This window comes from Mesoplodon mirus, assembly GCF_964341445.2.
Source record: "Mesoplodon mirus genome assembly, chromosome: 1".
Taxonomy (NCBI): domain Eukaryota; kingdom Metazoa; phylum Chordata; class Mammalia; order Artiodactyla; family Ziphiidae; genus Mesoplodon; species Mesoplodon mirus.
Window position 1 is genome coordinate 226,788,663 of NC_138976.1, and position 20,515 is coordinate 226,809,177.

The following is a 20,515-nucleotide window of genomic DNA, read 5'->3' on the forward strand; positions in this document are numbered from 1 at the left end:
CTTTAAATAATAAAAACATGGACATTTATGAAGAACTCACACCATCAGAGCTTGTAAAACTTTTCCACCAAGGTCTTCCTTTTATCTGAGAAGAATGAAAACTATTCCAAGGGGGGGGTGGGAGTGGGGCGTGTCTTATGTATTTCTTAAAAATGTCACATTTGTTTTAAAATCGTGTTTTCAATTTATTCCCATGAGAATTGAATGAAGGGGTGAGTCATTTGGACCACTCTCCGGGGAATGCAGCCCTATGGATGCGTAGAAAGAATCAGAAAGAGGCCAGTCTCATAACTTAAGGTTCTAACCACAAAACTCTTTATAATATGAGTGAGATGTAAATTAGTACTACTTCCCCTGAAGTAGAAAAGGCCCATAATTTGAAAAAAAAAAAAAGAAAAGAAATAAAAAGAACAAAAGGAAGGAAGGAAAGAAGGAAGGAAGGAGATTATACGTGCAATGTCTCATGTAATCCTTGTAACACTTCTTTAAGTGAAGTATATTTAAAACCCTTCAATAGATTTTCATCATGCTTGGGTTAAAGTCTACACCTTTTATTGCGGTTTATGGTCCTCTGTAATCCACAGTCTGTCAAAATCCTTGTCTGCCTCTCTGCACCCCCCCAACATGCCCCCATCTCTGCTCTTACCCCTTCACCACAGGCCTTCTGGACATTTCTTACCCTCCAGGTCAACTACAGGCAGCACAGAACTTTGGTCTCCTTTCTGAGAACCCGTTCTTTTAGGGTTTGTTTTGTTAGCTGCATTCTCGTATCTCCCATTCAGAATACTTATCACAATTTTGACTCTTGTTTATTGTTTAATGAGGGCTGAGACCAAAGCTGTCTTAATCACCATTGTATCCCTGGAGCCTGGCCTATGGTAGACACTCAAACGTCGCTGAAAAATTAGGTAATATTCTGATACTTACTTTAAGGACAAGGTACTTGGAGCTTATAAGGTTGCAGTAACTCACCCAGGGTTGCACAGCTAATCGTAGCAGAGTCAGGGTCCAGCTCTTTCTGACTCTATTGCACGGAGGGTTTAATTACCACACTATAGAGTTAGAATTGCCACACCTTCATGGCCTGCTCAGCTTATGGTTCATCTCCTTTGCTGCCTTATAATAATTTCCACACCATTTCTGTCATACTTATACTGTTGAGTTTTTTGTTGTTGTTGTTTTTGTGGTACATGGGCCTCTCACTGTTGTGGCCTCTCCCGTTGCGGAGCACAGGCTCCGGATGCTCAGGCTCAGCAGCCATGGCTCACGGGCCCAGCTGCTCCACGGCATGTGGGATCTTCCTGGACCGGGGCACGAACCCGTGTCCCCTGCATCGGCAGGCGGACTCTCAACCACTGAGCCACCAGGGAAGCCCTGTTAAGTACTTTTTGATGCCCCACTTCCGCAACCAGAATGTCACCTCCTTTTTTCAAGGAGATAGGCCATGTTTCTTGTTATTGTTTAAAAATCTTTTTTTCTGTTTTACATATTGCTGAAATGGGCACCTGGGACATATTAATTACTCAGCAAAGATTTTACTGAATGATGTATAGGAAGAAACAATGTACTGTGCAGTGGAGCAAAAACATACACTTAGAGGATGGAAAAATAATTTTTGAAATATATGTTTATAATTATAAACATATATTAGTCATTGGGATATATTAGGATTATGAAAGAAGGGTAAACTCTTTGCTCTGCGTAAGTAAAATGTTGAACTATAATAGTAATGAGGGAGCTTTAATTTATTTAATTTTAGAATGTCAAGCACCTAGAACACTGTCTGGCACATCATAGGCGTTCAATAAATACTTATTGAATATTGAATCAATGAATTTTAAGTACTTCATTCTAGACCTAGGCAGCTCAGGATTACCAGATATTTGAGGAAAGTCTAGCATGAAAAAGGTAAACACTAAAGAAATAAACAAACACCAACCAGATGAAAGAAACCTGGAGGAAACAGATATAATGGAGGGCAGAGAAGAAAAGATTCTAAAAGTATATGTGGGTCTGTTTCCTGAAGCTGTATAAATGTTAGATTTTTAATCTTTGGTAATATGATATTACAAAGAAATTGCTTTTCTTCTGTTATTGTTCAGCTCAGTCATCTTCACATATGCTTAATCCTTACTAGTCACTTGTGTTATTTCATTGTCTTCTGTTTTTGGGGTTTTTTTCCCCACTTTCCTTGGTATACCAATGTCTTTGTTGCTGGTTTCTAAGAAGTCATTTATGACTAAAGATGTTAACCATTACTCATGTAATGCAAATGAAATACCATATTTTATTGCCATCAATTTACTATGGTGTTTTGTTTTGGTTGTGTATTAAAAGATAATCATGTTGTGTTTAAAAAATAAAAATAAAAAAATAGGGACTTCCCTGGTGGCGCAGTGGTTAAGAATCTGCATGGCAGTGCAGGGGACACGGGTTTGAGCCCTGGTCCGGGAAGATCCCACATGCCGTGGAGCAACTAAGCCCGTGCACCACAACTACTGAGCCTGCGTGCCTAGAACCCGTGCTCTGCAACAAGAGAAGCCACCGCAATGAGAAGCCCACGCACCACAATGAAGAGTAGCCCCCGCTCGCCGCAACTAGAGAAAACCCGTGCGCAGCAACGAAGACCCAACTTAGCCAAAAAAAAAAAAAACCCTCAGAGAGATAAGAGATCTAGAAGCCATAAAATTATACACATTATTCATATAATATATATAGTATAAATTTATACATATATACTATTATTTCCCTCATTTTACAGGTAAGAGAATTGAGATAAAGCCAGGTGAGGTAACCCAGGGACAGGCTCTGAGTTGAGCAGGAAATCTGACTCCACTGCTCCTGCTGTGATCACCACTGTAGTACAGACACTCAGATGCTCACACTCCATATTTATGACTTTGTATGAGCCACATCCCTCCCTCAAGTCTCTACCATCTTTTCCACCAACCCAAATTCAGCTCATTTCCCAGGACCCACTCTTCTCATAAACCCACCTCTGAACACAGCTGTTCACACTGATTTCTTTATTCCTCAAACACTTATAGTCTGTACCATTCATTTTATTACTGGGTCATATAATTGTTTTGTTCTCTAGTTGTTGTTGCTTTTTTAATCTATAGCTCTGTCCTCCCCAACAAGAGCAAATCCCCAGAGATAGAAACTCCTCAGAAATCCTTATCAAAATGCTAAGTATGTAAGTGTCACTGTATAAAAATCTGCTGACTTGAGTCTAAGTAGAGCATTTACTGGATTAATATCATGGCTCCATATCTGGAACATTCCAGACTCATAAGATCTACTTGACAAGAGTGTCTCGTTACTTCAGATGCTGTGTCACTATCACATGCTAGTCACATCTGGCAGCTGTGGGGAAGAGTAAGTGCACACTCTGAAATAAAACAAGGGTGACCTGGATAAACAGGCATCGCTTTACAACGCAACTCTCTTTTGGGAAAAGAGAAGTGCTTCTCCATCACTCCAAGTTGTTCAGTCTACAGATGGTTGGATGGTCCTTGATGGTTTTATAGCTTGACTTCACCTTTGCTCAGCTCTTCCTGGACCAGTGTTCTGTATGCTGTAAGCATATATCTCTCATTATTATTGGAGGTGACTGAACCTAGTCAAACACAGATTTCTATTTGGGAATGTATTAGAAAGATATTTTTCAGCCAGCCATTTGATGTAAACCTCTATTAAATATCCACGTTGGATTTAGCAGTATCCTAAAATCTGTAGTCAAATTGTACAAGGAGCGAAAGACATAATTTCTGCCCTCAAGGTACATACAGTTGAAGTTATTTGTATTTTATATACTTCAAGTGTGAGTTAGAACACTTGTTAGAAAATTAATGCAAAGCATCTTTGTTTCTTAAAATGACTTTTTGGGTAAGGTATAAAAACTGTAAAAAGCCTATACCTAGTTTTTTCTTTTAAAAACTCACAGATATGTGTATGTGTGGATACATATGTGTGTATGTATGTATGCTTGTGTGTATAAAGATAGAGAATTAGCTAACATATGAATAACTCAAGGGATTTTTACAGAGCATTTATACATATTTATGCCTTTTGAAATACTGCCTAACACATGCATCTGAAAACCAGAGATGATTTGAGACAGTCATCTTGGCTCCTCTGGTAAATATTTTCTGATTTACAGTTTTCCGTTTAAAGAAGGATTGGGGCTGGGAAACTATACGGTGATCAAATGATTACCTAAAAATGTCAGTGAAGAATCAGATAACACTTCTAATTGGATAAGTCAATGCGATAGTAAAGGAACATTTTGCTTCTTAGGCCTACCTAAATCTATGCGTAATAAATCTTATATTTTAAATGTATTGCAAAGCATAAAGTACTTTCCCAAATATGATCTCATTTTGATTTTTGTCCAGACACATATAAATATATTTCTATTACATATGCATGTACTAGATTACACATTCATATCAACTCAAGATAAAACAGAATATACTCATATATTAACAGTTTCATTTGATGAAATATAACACACAGAAGCATTTATTTTTTGTTTGTCTGTTTATATATTTTGTTTTTCCTTTGGCATGAGAGTTTAAGGTATGATCTTTAGAGATTATCTTCATAACGTTTAACCCCCAAGGTTTTCTGGGTGTCCTTTATTCTTCAACTGAAAAGGACAATTCTTGGAAATATCTAGTTTTTTCTATGATATAAAACAGGCAGCCCCTCCTGTCTTGTCTAGAACGACACTGCCAAAACTAAATGCTGTGCCAACATTTGGTTTCGCTGATCACAAAGGGGAACAGCAAACAAAGGTGGACCCACAGTTAGCTGTACCCACACCTGGAAAACCCCTTCCAGTGCTCACCCCACGGTGGGGAAACAGGGCCATCTTCAAGTCTACCTTTATAGTTATCGATAATCATGATCACTGGAAGACTGGGAGCCTAATCTTAAAAAGTGGGGCTTCCCTGGTGGCGCAGTGGTTGAGAGTCCACCTGCCGATGCAGGGGACACGGGTTCGTGCCCCGGTCCGGGAAGATCCCACATGCCGTGGAGCAGCTGGGCCTGTGAGCCATGGCCGCTGAGCCTGCGTGTCCGCAGCCTGTGCTCCGCAACGGGAGAGGCCACAGCAGTGAAAGGCCTACGTACCGCAAACAACAACAACAAAAAAAAAATGTGAAGACTATATCTAAGCTAAATTCACAAAATCACAGCTCTAATATTGAACATTAAAGCAATAAGCAATCACTGATAAAAAAACTAAAAGAAAAGGTTTCCAGGCTGGAATAGAAGCATACGCAAGCTGAGATTTTTAAAGCCAAACTTAATTAATATCTACCAACTGTTTAAAAGGAAACAGGAAGTGCAAATAACTCATAATTCTGAGCCTGTCCTATTGGTGAAAGAGACTTGGGATTTTGTGCATTACTGAAATGTTTTTAGCTTAGTTGTTAATACAGGTCTACAAAGCAAGACTCACCAACATTCTGTTTCTTCATAGCTTCTTGATATGTCACAGTACAATTTCCGAGGAAAGTATAACTGGAAAGAGATTGACAACAGTGACAAATTTATTTTTGGAAATGACAGATTTGATGCAGTCACTGAGGGAATGCACACATCTTTACAGAGTTACTCTTTTCCTTTAAGAGTATGTGCTTATGAACTACAGTGAACATTCATCCTGAAATGACTGAAATGGAGAAAATATTAGGGAGTTGAAAGTTGAAGTTTGTTTCCTCTTGTCTGTTGGATCCTTTTTGGTCACTAGTTAAGGGAGTCCAAGACCATTACAGAAAGCTAATAGCCTTTAGAACTCTCAGATTATGCTGATATTACTGATGGGAGAGTTAAGCCAAATTGCATTCTCAAAATGGCTCTGGGAACACACCACTTCCAGTAATGGTCCTATCAGCCAGACCTAAAAGCAGAGGGAGCAGGGGATGCACTTAAAGGCAATTATCCATCAACATTGGAAAATATGGTTACTGGATTAAGAGAGTGGGGTTATATGCAATATATCTTGATTGCAGGAAAGCAGTTGATACAACATTATTCAATTTATCCGCCAGATTAATTTAAATTGGTTTAGGCAGAAGTATAGTCAAATGAGCTACCAGCTATCCAGAGGGCCATAAATAATAGATAACAATAAACACATTTGTTTTACATGCTCCTAATTTAGTTATTTTCCCCCAGCACTCTCCTTGAGTTCAGAATATGACAGTTATATAATATATGCCACCCTCCAGTTATCTTTTCTTAAGATCTTTTAGGAATCCCATCTGTTCCATAAAGTTGCAAGGACCAATTATACCATTTACCATCAACAACTCCCATTAGTCAGGGCTTCCTTTATTTATCCATATTCAGTTTTCAGCTTCCCCTTATATTTCTTTTTGATGTCTGGACTTTCTCTTAATGTAAAATGTCAAGAGCAGAAGCGCAGGGCTGTGGAAATACCCTTTGCTTCCACACACAAAAAAGCTACTGACTGTGGCTTCTCTGGGGTGCTTTGGTGGAGATGACAATGAAGGAAAGTTCAGTATAGGCACTGCTTTTCTCAGCGAGGAGCATTTTCTGTAACTTTCAGGCAGTGGAACTGGCACCGTTTCTAAAAATATTGAATCATTGTTTATTATATTAGAAGGAAGACAAAACCCTTGATTTTACCATTTAAACTACTGAAAGTAAAGTTTGAAAAACAAATTGGGGGGTTGAAATAGACAAAAAAGTGCAGTGATTCTCAACAGACATGTCTTCCATGGTGCATAAGATGGGTAGTGGGAGAAACGTAAGAATCCCAAGAGAGTGGGAGGTGGGGGCAACTGTGGGGCTGGGAAGCTGAGGGTACCACCCTCGCTGGAGGGGAAGCAAGAACATACTTATCTCCATATTCCCTCTTTCCATTCAATGCTGATATCACACAACTGGCTGCCTTGGGAAAGTAATACGATGACATTCTTACATTTGTTTTTGAATGTTAGAACATTTATATTAGGGATTTACCAAATGTACTGTGTCTGTTTCCCTAAGTTCTCTGAAATGGCATATAATAAACGATAGAGATTCCTGCCTCTTCTCTACCTGAGAGGGGAAAAGGCAAAATAATTGTGGCAGAAACCTTGAGAGGGAGGCACTACTGCCATTGAGTTTTAAATGTAGCTGGGAGTGGGTACAGCACAGTAGAAAAACTTTACTTCCTCACTACTTTTTTTTCTTCAAAGCTTTATTCATACAAATAAATAACCGATAACTAACTACTGATGTGATTTTAGGCAAATTACTTAATTCTGAACAGTTTCCTCACCTGTAATACATTCTTTTCATTGCTGTATCACTCTGAATATCAGTTGGCCAGCTGGGCTGTGTGTGTGTATGTGTTTATGTTCTAAATACTTTCCTCCCTTTTGATTATAAAAATAAGCCATACTTATTATTTCAAAAATCTGAAAATATAAAAAGTATACAAATAAAACTAATGAAAGTAATTCTGCTAATGTTCATAGTTAGGTTACCTCCTTGTATATATTATTGCCTTGATTTATGTTGATTTTATTTTCATTGTTGCATTCTACTTTTATCATCTTTTTCTAACATTCAAACTTCCTTCCTTGGTTTCGTTTTCTAAAACAAATTATTTCATACTTTTGCTCAGATTTCTAGTCCCCAATTCTTGTTCTTAGTCTATAATCCCACTGGGACTACTTTCTTTTAGTTTTTATTTAAAGAGCTTCAATGTTTTAAATTTATCAATTAATCTTATCAATAATTCCCCCCTTTACCTTCATGTTTTTATTTTTGTCATCATTTCCTAGCCTTAAGAATTTAATTTTTCTTCTGGTTGGTTTTCTCTGTTTGCCTCTCCAGGTTCATTTTCTGCTGTCCTCTGCTCCATTTTGTGCCCTGAGAGGAAGAAGATGGAGTGGTGGAGGAGAGAGTTCCCTTTTCACTGGGCCACACTGTTCCTTTCCCTGGGCTGACCCCCTCCGTGGAGGGTGACCTTCACGGGTTCAGGAGACAGCATTTTTAAGACACTCCCTCCTCTTTCAAGTCTGGAAGTGGTCATGGTCCCCACTTTTCACCAATCCCTCTGGTTCTCTTCCCATTTCTCTGTCATTGACCCTTCTTTAAACGTCTTCCAGTTAAACACTTGTAGAATACTATTCATTTCATGTTGACATGGTGATAGAAACAATCTTTATCCCATTAATCTTTTTAAAAATGTTAAAAGGTTTTGATTTTTTGCATTGTAGTTAAATTCTCTTATGTTAAATAGTGACTGCTTTAAACAATGTTAAATCTTCTAATTTACCATATATTATTCTTATCTCACTTTTAATTAGCTATACATGAACACATTTTAACTTTTGCTTCTCTGATATTGTGCTTTATGTTCAGGTTTTATAATGACCTACAAAAAGCATGAGTACAGAGAGTGAGAGCAACAGAGAGACCTCACACTGCAAACCGGAGGCTGGAGGACCTTTCCCTTAGTTCTCCCTATAGCCTTTTATCCAGTCTCCTCAATCGATTCCTAATCCCTTTTATAATTATTTCCCTAAAAAAATACTAACCCTGAGATGCACAAGGACCTACATATTAAGTCTCCATAGGGCAATTTATTCTCTTTATACAAGTTCTATACTTTTCTAACACTATGTATTTTCCATACTATGCAGTCTTTGTATTGAAACCGCCCGTTTTCATATCTGTGGTCTCTGACACGTAGAACCAGTGGTTTTGGCAAAGTGTATCATTGTGTTACAAACAAGCACAGCCTGACATAAACCTTTATCCTCCAGGACTAGATGGAGGATAAGGAACTGCCAGCAATGCACTGAAGCTCAGGAGGCCGGCTGGAGAGGGAGTAGCACTTGACATTCCAAGATATGAAATCAGCTGCAGAACAAGCTGAGCCTGGAAGAGCTGAAAGTGGCTCATGTAGGGATTATGGTTCTTCATCTGCTGATTCTGGCAAGACAAGGTGGAAGCCTGCTTCAGAAGGACTGGAAGTGAACTCTACTGCTCACAGTGAGATGTCCGGCAGAGTCCTACACCGGCCAGCCGAGTCATGGGGAGAAAGGGTTAGAACCCTTCAGATAGCTGACTAAGTAGAAACAATCAAAGAGAATCCACCCATAGCTGGACAGACCTGTCCTTCTTCAAGAACTCATGACTTCAAAAATTTAAAAAAGCACCTCCCTGGAGCTTATTAAAAGAAAGATGAGGCGATTGACTAAAGAAAGCAAGATGAGATATTTAAAGAATCTGCTCTGTATTTTTCAGTAAAGTCACTGAACAGTAATGACTAGAAACAAAATAAGAAACGCAAGAAAAGACAATGTGTTGATAAAGGATTCTTTTGGTTCCAGCCAGCCAAAAACGGGGTTAATAGAGAGACAGAGAGAGATGCTGGGGCCGCTCAGTGACACCAGGTCTGGGATGGAACCGAGCAGGAAGAGGACCCCGTGAGCTCTGCCCAGGCTGCTTCTCTCTTAATTCTGCCTTCTGCGTCCCCCTCTCTCCCCTCCCCACCCCGGTCCGTGCATCAGCTTCATTCTGCTCTCTCAGTGCAGGCAGACCAGGCCACATGGCGTGGAAGGTGGCCAGAAGCACACCCAGGGTTTACAGTTTAAAGGTCCACCTACCCAGATAGAGCCTAACTGATCTCTTGCCCTCAGGGAAAAGGGACTGATTTGCCCCACTTTTTGTCTGGTGCAAACCAGCCAACTCCCAGTGCAACCTCTTTGAAAGAGCAGGCAATTCATGGAAAGGAACAGGCCTGTGATACAATAGAGCTCACGAAAGATTATCGTCATATGGTCCTAAGGAAGGACATGTGAAAAGATAGCTGAATGAGATCGGGAGAGAACAGGAAGGAATTTCAGTTATGATCCAAACTTGCGTTTACTCTGAATAAATTAGAATAGACAAAAGTAATAAAAAGTAAGCAAAAAGATTGAACAATTCTTTTTAAGTCTTTTAAAATAATTGTTTTACTTTGTTTTCAGAAATCCTTCCTTGCTGGTTTTCCTTAGTTTTTACATATCAGAACCTTCTGAGTTGAATAAGTAGTTTATTTATTTCGACTTTTTCTTGTTTACTATTCAGAATATTTCAGGCTGTTAAAATTTGCTTGTATGTATAGATTTGGCCTCATCTCATAAATATTGGGAAAAAAATCCTCATTTGTTATTTGCTTAATATTATGTGATTTCAGATGAGGATATATTTTTAAATTTCAAGATTTTTCTACTTAGAAATGCTTATTAATTCCTTGATATATTAAATTCTAGACAAAGACAGTGACCTGTACGAGATTCAGCTTTTCAGATTTAATTTTCATTGGGGTCTTAATATATCAGTTATATTTATTAATTCCAAGCATATAGCAGGTTTATAAGAGGAAAATCTAAATATGCATGTACTCTACCTTGTCTACTTATTCAAATTCTCTGAGGTTTGTTTTTGTTTTGTTTAGTTTTTCAGGGAGTGTTGGCCTTTTGTTTTCTAAACTCATCAAAGGCTAAAAGAGCTCTTTAAAAGACTCTGTGACAATTGTAATTCTATTTTTCTTTATAGAGTCTGATGTAGTTATTTGCCTCATAAAGATCTATGACTGTTAATTTTCATGATGAATATTATCTTTTAGAGTTATTATGAAGATTAAATAACACAATGCTTACAAAGCACTTATTCAGTAATTGGTATATGGCAAATGCTCTATAAATGTTAACTCATTATCGTTTCCTAAATCAGTAATTTCTGCTTTTATCTTTATTAATTTCCAGCTCCTGTATTTTTCCTCTTTCTTAAATTGAATGGCTATTCCATTTGTTTTAAATCTTTCTTATTTTGTAGTGAAATCCTTTAAAGCTGTGGATTTTCCTTTAGCTACATCCCACGGGTTTTGCTGTAGAGTATTCTTATGCTTATTATCTCTAAATAACCAGAAATTTAACATTTTGTTCTATTTTATTTTAGTCCAGAGATGTTGCCATAAAATATGCATTGCAGGAATCGATTAAGATTTACTCTGTGACCAAATACATATCCATTTTTAAAAAATATTCCATGGGCATAAGAAAAAATGACTTTTCTGAGTTTTTATGATGTAGACAGTTTATATATCACCTTATATTCTTTAAGTTCTTTATATACTTCTATAATTTTGTCATCTTAATCACTGTACTCAATTTCTGTGAGATAAGTTTTACATTCTCTCTGTCACCCCTGAGTTATATCCTGGCTACCTGTAGGATCCTTGAATTCTAGAAAGCCATAAACATTTTTTTTACTCTGTTGCAGCTTCCTGAGTTGCAGCAGGAATATCTCTCCCTTTTCTGACTCATTATTGGTAAGTCTTCTTACTATGTGGAAGTTTGAAAGATTTGCTTTTTATCCTTAGAGTTTCACAAAAATTTCCAGGTTATGTAGAATGTATTTTGTTGTTGTTAATCTGGCCTGCTAATCAGGAGACTTGATCTAAAAACTCAAGTCAGAAAAATATTCTATTATTTCTTTGACTATTTCTCTTTCCCCATCTGCTTCTTTATCTGTTTCTGAATTCTTGGGTTATTTGATCTCCTGGATAGATTTTTCCGTTATGTTTATCTTTTTTCTCCTGATTACTACTCTTTGCTTTTTCACTCTTTATTTTAGGATAATTTCCAGTTCATTTACCGTATTATTAATGAGGCTTTCATCAGTATCCATTCTATTTTTTTACTGCCTCTATTGAATTTCTAAATTAAACTTATTATAATTTTTACTAGCAAAAAAATCTTCATCATTCTAAGATTTCTTCCCTTTTTTTGTAGAACTTCTCCCTCAGATCTCATTGAATTATTTTTAGTTCTTTCCTGTTTCCTTCATTACATTACTGCCATAAAAATTTCCCCTATTTCAATGGGATCTATCTGTTCTAACTATTTCAATTTCAGTTCCATCCTTAAAAGTGTGGATTACTCTTAAATGTTTGGTCGTTTTTCATTTTCTGATTATCATGGATACTCACCAGGCCAATGAGGAACATCGTAGTTATTTATTTCTTCTGAACTCATTTAACTTTGTCTATAAGAAAGCCTGGTAGTGGAGGGTAAGCAGATGGGGAAATAAAAGTTACAAATCTGTTTCTTACTTAGAGGGCAGCATCTAGGGAGCCAGTGGGTTGTGGCCCTTCTCAGGAAAGTTCAGTCTTAGAGAGTGATTGTCTTCCTGGTTTTATAAGAGTGCAACGATTCAGTTGAGTATGGAAGAGTTATTCAAAAGAAGCCCATATCAGCAGCATCGGAAAGTTTCTCCCTTGAGTCTGTATAACAAGTGAGCAAGGCATCAGGAGTAATATTTACTAAGAATTGCTCAGAATAGCTGTACCTCCTCAGGAATCCACTGGGTTAGTTGTCTTCACTCCAGAATTTACCAAAGCGTTAGATCACCATCTCTCCATGGAACACTCTGCAAACTGTGCAGCAGGCGGGCCTGAAGTTTTCTCACCTATTCTGCATCACAGGAACCCAAAGGCTGCAGACTCCAACAATAGGTCAGTCTGCTTCCCCTCCAGGACCCATTAACCAAATGGAATTATTACCTCCTTGGAGAGCTAAGAGGAGGAGAAATCAAGAAATCAAACACTGTATCAAGTCCTGTTTCCTCCCATCCCACCACAGTGTACTGGAAAAAATAGTATGATATGGTTGCATTATAATAAACTAGGACTAGCCTCAAAAGATAACTGGCTCTCTATTTTTATGAATTTCTCTATGAAATTTCTCTATGAAATTCCCCTATGAAAGCAAACCTCTGGATCGACTCGTTCAAAGCCAGAGTCATAATTTTCTTGGGTGTGCCCCCAACAGTTAACTGGCCTCTTACTAGCATCTCTAAGAAATAATGTAGCTTCACGGTTTTGACAATGCAGACCAGATATGGACAGAGACATGGCTTTTGGGAAGAGGAAGGATGAGGGCCCCATGGGTGATTCATAGGAATGTGTTATTTAGAGATTCATTCAGTTACCTTGAGCACAACTGCTTTATTGAAGGGTTTACCATAAAGTTATACTTCAATAGATGCTCAAAGGATATCTTTCTGAAAAAAAAAATCTGCAGCCACAGTGAGTCCAAATGTTAGTCGATGCCTCATCTATGGCTTCCCACTAGAGTTTGGTGTCTCCTGGGAATTTCCCCCAGGGGGTCAAAGCTCTCTTACAGCAGCTAAGATTCAATGGAAACAACCCTCTTGAGATGTTTTACTGTCCTTTCTGAAAGGCTTTCAAGGCTGGCACAGTAGACGGCAAAATGGCGGAGCTGTACGATGGACCAGACGTTGCTCTTCTTCTTTGAGGGCTACACACTGCCACCTCTCCTCTCCCACCAAACCAGCCAGAGGTCTACAAGTTGCCTGGTTTCTGCTCCTACTGGGTGCCAATTTTCCACTTTTCACACTAAATGTAAGTGAGTATCACTGTCACTGCTATCTGCCGGCGGGTGGAAACTTCGCCCACCCAAGATGAATCTTGGTCCTAGTTTCCACACTCCACAAACACGTAACTGATGGCCAGAAGGGAAAGAAGTCCTCCTCTCCTGTCACCCTGCCCCTCTGCCCCCCGCAATCGTATGGTCACCTTGGCAATAAATGCTGTCCTTCTCTTCATTGCTTGTTGATGAAGGGGAACTGGGGATTAGAGTCTGTCTTTAAACCCAGTTCCCTGTGGTCAACCTGCAGCCACCTCCCCGATCTCCCCTCATTAACAAGCAGTGATGAGAAGGACACCATTTATTGCCAAGTCGACTGTAGGATGTGGTCCTGTTCACTTCTGATTCCCACAGGCTTCCCTCCCTACGTTCCTGGGAATTGGACTGAGAGCGTCTCCCCCTGCCTTTTCCAGAACGTCCTGGCAGTGTTCCATCCTCCTTGTGCAAAAGGTCAAGAAATGTGAAGGATATGAGCTTTGACCTGACTTATACGCTAGTAAGTTAGCCTGCCGCCGTTTCATGGATGCTGGAAAAAGATACAGTTCTCCCGAGTCACAGACAAAGGACTTCACTGCTCAAGGAAATAGCAGGAGCCCCCAAATCAACGTTTGCTCTTGTTTCCTGAGCCCCCAGTCCTCCGGGGAAACTCAAAGAGAGCCAGGAGATACACACAATGGGCTGCGTTACAGGGGAGGAATCTGTGCTTAAGGTGCATGCTCCAGAGGAAGACGCTGTCTCTAATCTCCAAGGCTGTTCTTCACCCAAACATCCCTAGAAAGATAATCTGCAACCAAGGTGGCAGGTACTTCTACTCTCAAGGTATACAGAAATGCAAGAAGTCACGGATCATTCTCTCCCCAAAAGGAGTTGATCAAGAAAGATTGTCCTCACAAACACTTTGTGATACTTTGAAAATATAAATCAGCTCATGTTACTTCCTTGCTTCAATGACTACCAGTCATGCTTACGAATAAAATCCAAACTCCTAACCCTGACCCCCAAGGCCTGACGTTCCCTGGCCCTGGCTGTGTCTCAGATGCCATCTTTCTGAATCCAGCACTCTGTTCCCCTTGCAGTACCTGGACACCAAAGTGCTCTTCCATCTTGATGTCCTCTGTTGCTGGATTTGTACATGGCTCTGTCCTTCCCTCCCTGAGGTCACTGTTCAGATGTGACCTCCTTGGAGAAGACTTACTTGAGTGCTCTGAAGCTAAACCTCACTTGCTCTAATCCTTCCCCTCATTATTTTTTTTTTCAGCACACTTACCTCCACCTGCCAAATCCAGGTCCATTAGCTTATTTCTTTGTTATCATCTCCCCCTCTAGACTGTAACCTCTCTGAAGCTGGGGACTTTGGCTAGGATGTCCCCTGACTTAGATCGGAGCCTGCCAGTCACTTGACAGTCCCTCGGTTAATATCTGTTAAATGAAATATGATGTTTTCAACTGCTTCTTTCTTCATTAAAAGGACTGCTCATTTGCTTACTCTTTATAAGCCAATATATAGTGAATCAGGCCTGACATACCCGGAAACAGAGACATTTACAAAGATTGATTCCTTGTGAAAAATGTTACTTTCAGTTTCCCAGAGTGTGTGTTTATTCCTGCAGATAGCCAGTCGACAATGAAGCTCAGAGTACACGTCTGGACTACTGCAATCACGCCCTAGCTGGTCTCTCCCAACTTTCATTCTTGCTACTTGACAACACTCTCTCCCTAGAGCATTAAGAGTAATCTTATTGCCATAAAATTTGCATCACATCACGACCCTCTTTCAAAATCTTCAATGCATCCCATCACATTTAGAACAGTATCTAAAGTCTTAATGATGAGCTTCTAAGTCATATCCTAGCACCTAACTGTCAAACAGACAGGGTTTAGGGTTGACAAAGCAGCTGGAAATTTAGGAGCAAAATCCTGGAAATGAGAAAGTTGCAGAAGGGATGACTCACAGAACCTCAGCATAAACTCCCTCAAATTCCTGTATAACTGCATCTACACATGTGTGGGGATTACTGCAGGGGGCTTGGGAAACAGCAGACAGAAATGAGAGAGGAGTCTGTCTTGGAAAGACAAAGTACACTGGGTGAATCTGGGAGTTGAGGGCCCCTTCAGACTTCAAGACAGGAGATTACTAGTCACACAATGAACCATAAGCGCAAATATATTACTAATAAAAAAACGTGAAGAAGAAACTCACAGACAAAAAGGGAGAAATAGTTAAATCCACAGTTATAATTGAAGATTTTAACACCCTTCTCTTAGTAGTTGACAGAACAACCCTATAAAAAAGTAGTAAGGATGTAGAAGATCTAAATGACCAACCATCACCAAATGGACAGTCATAGAACATCACACGTAATGACTAAAGAATACATAATTTTTTCAAGTGAACGTGGAATGCTCACCAAGTTAGATCACATCCAGGGCAACAAAATATTTCCCAAATTGATTTTAAAAGATGTAACTTTGCAGAGAATGTCCCCTGACGATGAAGGAATTCACTTAGAAAACAATAACAACGCCCTACCTAGAAAGACACAAAATATTTACAAATTAAGTGGCCCACTTTTAAATAATTCCTGGGGCAAAAAAGATATCACAAAGAAAAAAAATATATTTTGAACAAAATAATAAGGGAAATGTAGCACATTAAAATTGTGGGATGTGGCAAAAGCCATGTTTCGGAAATGTAGCACATTAAAATTGTGGGATGTGGCAAAAGCCATGTTTCAAGGAACTGCATGATTATAGATGCTAATATGAAAATTTTCTGAAGGTCTCCATCTCCTACAATTGCAGCACAAATTCCCAAATCTGTGGTGTGATACATTAGGCTCTCATGCTCTGGCTCTGTCTCAGACATCTGATCCTCTATGGCCTCTCTTAATAGAAGCCTTATGACTCCTTCTTAACGCCATACCTTTGCAGCATTCTTGGTGGTTATCCTCTGCGTAGAAAGCCCTCCTGATTCTCTTATTTCTGAAACTTTTCTTGCAAAATTCAGCCCAGGCAATGTCTCATCCATGACCCCTCAGGCTGAGCAAAGGTCCTCTATTCCTTTATTTTTTGCTTCAAATACAGCAGCAGAAAACTTTTTGTTTTCTTTTGCTCTGTTCAGGGTGGGGCGGGGTAAGCACCCCAAATTAATTAGGGTATTAGTCTTCCTGACGTTATTTTTATATGTCCTCATCACCCTTTCCATTCATCTTTGGCTATACACCTAGTTGGGTTTTTTTTCAATATTTATGCTTATATTAAAATTTGTTGAGGTCCTGTATTATTACACATTGTAATCCTAACCTATTTATACCTCCCTTTTCATTCCTCATCAACTAGAATTGCATTTACAGGGCCTTCACAACTTCTCAAACATTTTAGACTCTCTTCCAGAAATTCATGTTTGGGGGTCAAATTTATTTTTTCTCTGAATGCTTTTGAACTCTGCTCTTCTGACTCTCTGGGTACCAAATGTAACCATCTCCATATTTTCACTTGCTGGCTGTCAAGGACTCTAAGATGAACTTACTGTTTGTTTGTTTTTTCTGGGTTTTTAACATTTCTTTTTTGATAACCAAGCAGGTTTTTCTTATTGGTAAGAATTGCTGCAGAAATTTGTTTCTACTGGTTTTTGTGTTCTAAGTTCCGGAAGGTGCAAATGATACCAAAAGCAACTTAACTTACAAGTTCATCAATACCGACAGCTACACTGAGACATGGATTCCAAGCAGGCCCCTGTTTGGTATTCCTCAAATTAACATTTGCTAATTATTTGTTCAGTATTTACTTGGTTGGGAGTGAATAAATTGACTTTATATGAAAAATGTTTCAATCTTTATATTCAAAATCTATAAGCTATATATTTTTTTAACTTTTAATTTGGAAATAATTTCAAACTTAAAGTTGCAAGAAATAGAATCATACAGAGAATGCCTGGATAGCCTTTACCCAGGTTCACCTATTCTTAACTTTTAGCCCCATTTGCTTTATTATTTGTTATCTGTCAATCTATCATCTATCTGTAACATTTATCATTTAATACATCTAATCTGCCAATCTAATCTGTCCATCTTCTATTTACATAATATTTTTCTGAGCTGTTTGAGAGCATATTTCATGTATTATGGCCCTTTACCCCTAATACTTTAGGTGTATTTTTTTAAAAGAATAAGGATATTCATTTATGTAACCATATACTGTAATATATTTAACTGTTGTCTAATTCCTCAGCTGTATTCCAATCTGTCAATTGACCTAATAATTTCCCATATAACATTATTTTTCCTCGAGTAAAGGATCACTCTAGGATCTAGTATAGCATTTAGTTCTCGTGTTTCTTTAACCTCCTTTGACCTGGAACATTTCCACAGTTTATCTTTTAACAACATTGACATTTTTGAAGTATAATCCACCATTTAAAAAACAGAACACTCTTCATTTTTTATTTGTCTACTGTTTCTTCATTATTCGATTGAAGTTATACAGTCTCAGCTGAAATATCCCATAGAGGAAGCTATATCCTTCTCAAGACATCGTGCCCATCTGCCTCTCATTGGTGGCGTTAACTTTGATGATCCTATCAGGTATTGTCTCATTTCTCCATTGTATAGCTATTACTTTTTTTTTTTTTTGAAATGGACAGTTTTTTAATTAGGTTCTTTGTAAGACGTTTAGAACACGACTTTGTGAGGATAAATTCCGTTTGTGAGAGCGAACACAGAGCAGAGGTAGCCCTGGAGCTGAGAAACAGCTTTGATTCTTCACAGAATTTGTGAGTCCACAGCTTTCTGATCAACCTTGCGCTGCTCTGTAATCTCACATTTCTCTCTCTGTGTGTCGAAGATCTCACCTTCCTGGTGCCTGGGCTTACGCAGCTTCTTCTTCTTAAAGTAAGCGTCAGCGAGATGTTCTGGGATTTTCACACCGCTGATATCAATTTTGGTGGAAGTGGCAATGACAGATTTTTGGTGTGTTCCCCGCAGAGGAGCTCGACGGAGGGACAGAGACCCAGTCACAAGTAGCAAAGCCACTGCTCAGCTGCTTCAGGAAAATGACCCTCTTGCCCCTGTGGCGCCCAGTGAGGATAATCAGAATGGTCCCAGGAGGGATGCTAGCACGCGGTTTTCTCACACGCTTACTGAAGGGTTTTTTGCTGTGACTCAATGGCTTTTGAGGCACATCTTCAGTAGGATGATACCTAGGCATTTTGCGAAGTTTAACCACCCGGGTACCACCATTCTTGTCACCGCCACCTGGTTTTGTGACAGCAACAAGAACCTTCACCTTCTTCTTCTTTTCCACCTTGGATTTAGCTGCTGAATACTTCCTCTTGTACAAGGCCGTTCTGGAATACATAGCCGATCGGGAATATCTGCCAATTCCTCTGACCAGGACAGGGTTTTGGCAGCAGTAGGGATTCCCCTGTTTCACCTTTTTAACCTTGCCACCAGCATCAGCCTTCTTGGCTTCAGGTTTTTTCTCCTTAGTATCTGGCTTCTCAGCCTTTTCACCCACCGTCTACCAATACATATATTTTTTAAAAGGCATTTCACCAATTATCTCAGAGCTATACATCGCTAGGCCTACCAGACTACAAGTTCTCACCCTCTTTCTACATCTTTTCATCCCTCCCACTATAAGATACAGGCCTTCCTCCAAATCGCCACACACCTGCAGCAACATTCATACATGGTTAACTTTTGGGTTGTCTCCCCGATACAGTATTATCTTCTTGACGATTTGACTATATCTCACAAGTATTATTTGTTTGCTACATATATTTAGTGGTCACAAGTCCCTATTCCATTATTTCTGTTTAGCGAATTAGAAATCCTAAACTTAGCTTTAACAATCTCCCCAGCCAGGAAGCAGCGAGGCTGGAACTTGAAACCATTTGCTTTCAGGACTTTTGCTCTTATCAGACTGTGTCATTCAAGAAATTCGGTTTAGGAGGGGAAGACACACACACACACACACACACACACACACACAAATGGCCCAAACTTAGGCCAAACTGAAAAAAGTGCAAAGCCCAGGAGACGACTTCCGGCCGCAGACGTGGGGAGACGAGAAAAACTGCATTTGTCCTCAGCCTCAAATCCACAACGTGGCGGACACGAGGTCGGCGTCGTCTTTTGGAACCCAGGTCCGGGACGCGGAGCGCGCGCAGCCACCCTTGTTGCTGCTGCCCCACTGGCCCGCGAGGGATGCCTGGAGGGGCCCTGGTTCCCCAGCCCCGGAGGGTGGCGAGCAACCGCAGCCCCGGAGCCTCTGTAGCATTCCAGCTCACGCTCTTCGTGCGTCACCGTAAACCCAAGCGAGAGAAATGAAGCGTCTGGGAGGCCTCCCAAATGGCCCTGGGCGTGTCCGATCCCTGCAGTTGTTGACTTGATACCCTCCCGGTTAGGATGGCGAAGAACTGGGATCCTGAAATCGGTTCCTGCAGAGACGCCCCGCCATTCTTACCCTGCAAGACGCTATTACTTACTTTTTCCTTGCAAGTAATAGCAATCTGTGGGGGAAAGTTTCAAGTCCATGCAAATACTCGGCTCCGCGTCAAATTTCCCCCTCTTGATTTAGCTCCCATGGATGATTTTTGCCTGAACTAGTCTTTGTCTGAACATTTATGATTCTCCAATTCTTTAATCACGCCCTCTACATTTACGAGTTGACTCTCAATATTCTATACGCAAGAGCCCTCCCTTCACTTTTCTTCCCTCCCTCCTTCCTTCCCTCCTTTCTTGCTTCTTTCCTTTCTTCACTTTATTATCTACTTATTATTGGTATGGACTCATGGTTCCACGTTTTCAATTGTCTATAATCTATTACTGTTCCTTAATTATTGTGTTCCTCATATTTTTCCAGGTTTCTCCAGTTGAAGCCCCTTCAGGGTGGGTCCTGTGTTCTTCTGACAGGCCTCCTCATTTTTTGAGTGCTTTCTTACTGTCTGGAACATGGTTTTCCCTGTTGTTCATTTACCCACTCTGCCTCAGTCCTAGAATCAAACATTTCTCAGGGAAGCACTGGCTTCCTTTAGAGCATAATGGCTT

General features: G+C 39.7%; 1 pseudogene across 1 annotated transcript; it reads right to left on the minus strand.

Moving 5' to 3' along the window:
• Positions 1-18,136: 18,136 nt before the first annotated feature.
• On the minus strand, positions 18,137-18,985 carry LOC309800342 (large ribosomal subunit protein eL6-like; annotated as a pseudogene). Its single transcript has one exon. The product of its transcript is annotated as a large ribosomal subunit protein eL6-like (transcript).
• Between the last annotated feature and the right edge of the window lie 1,530 nt (positions 18,986-20,515).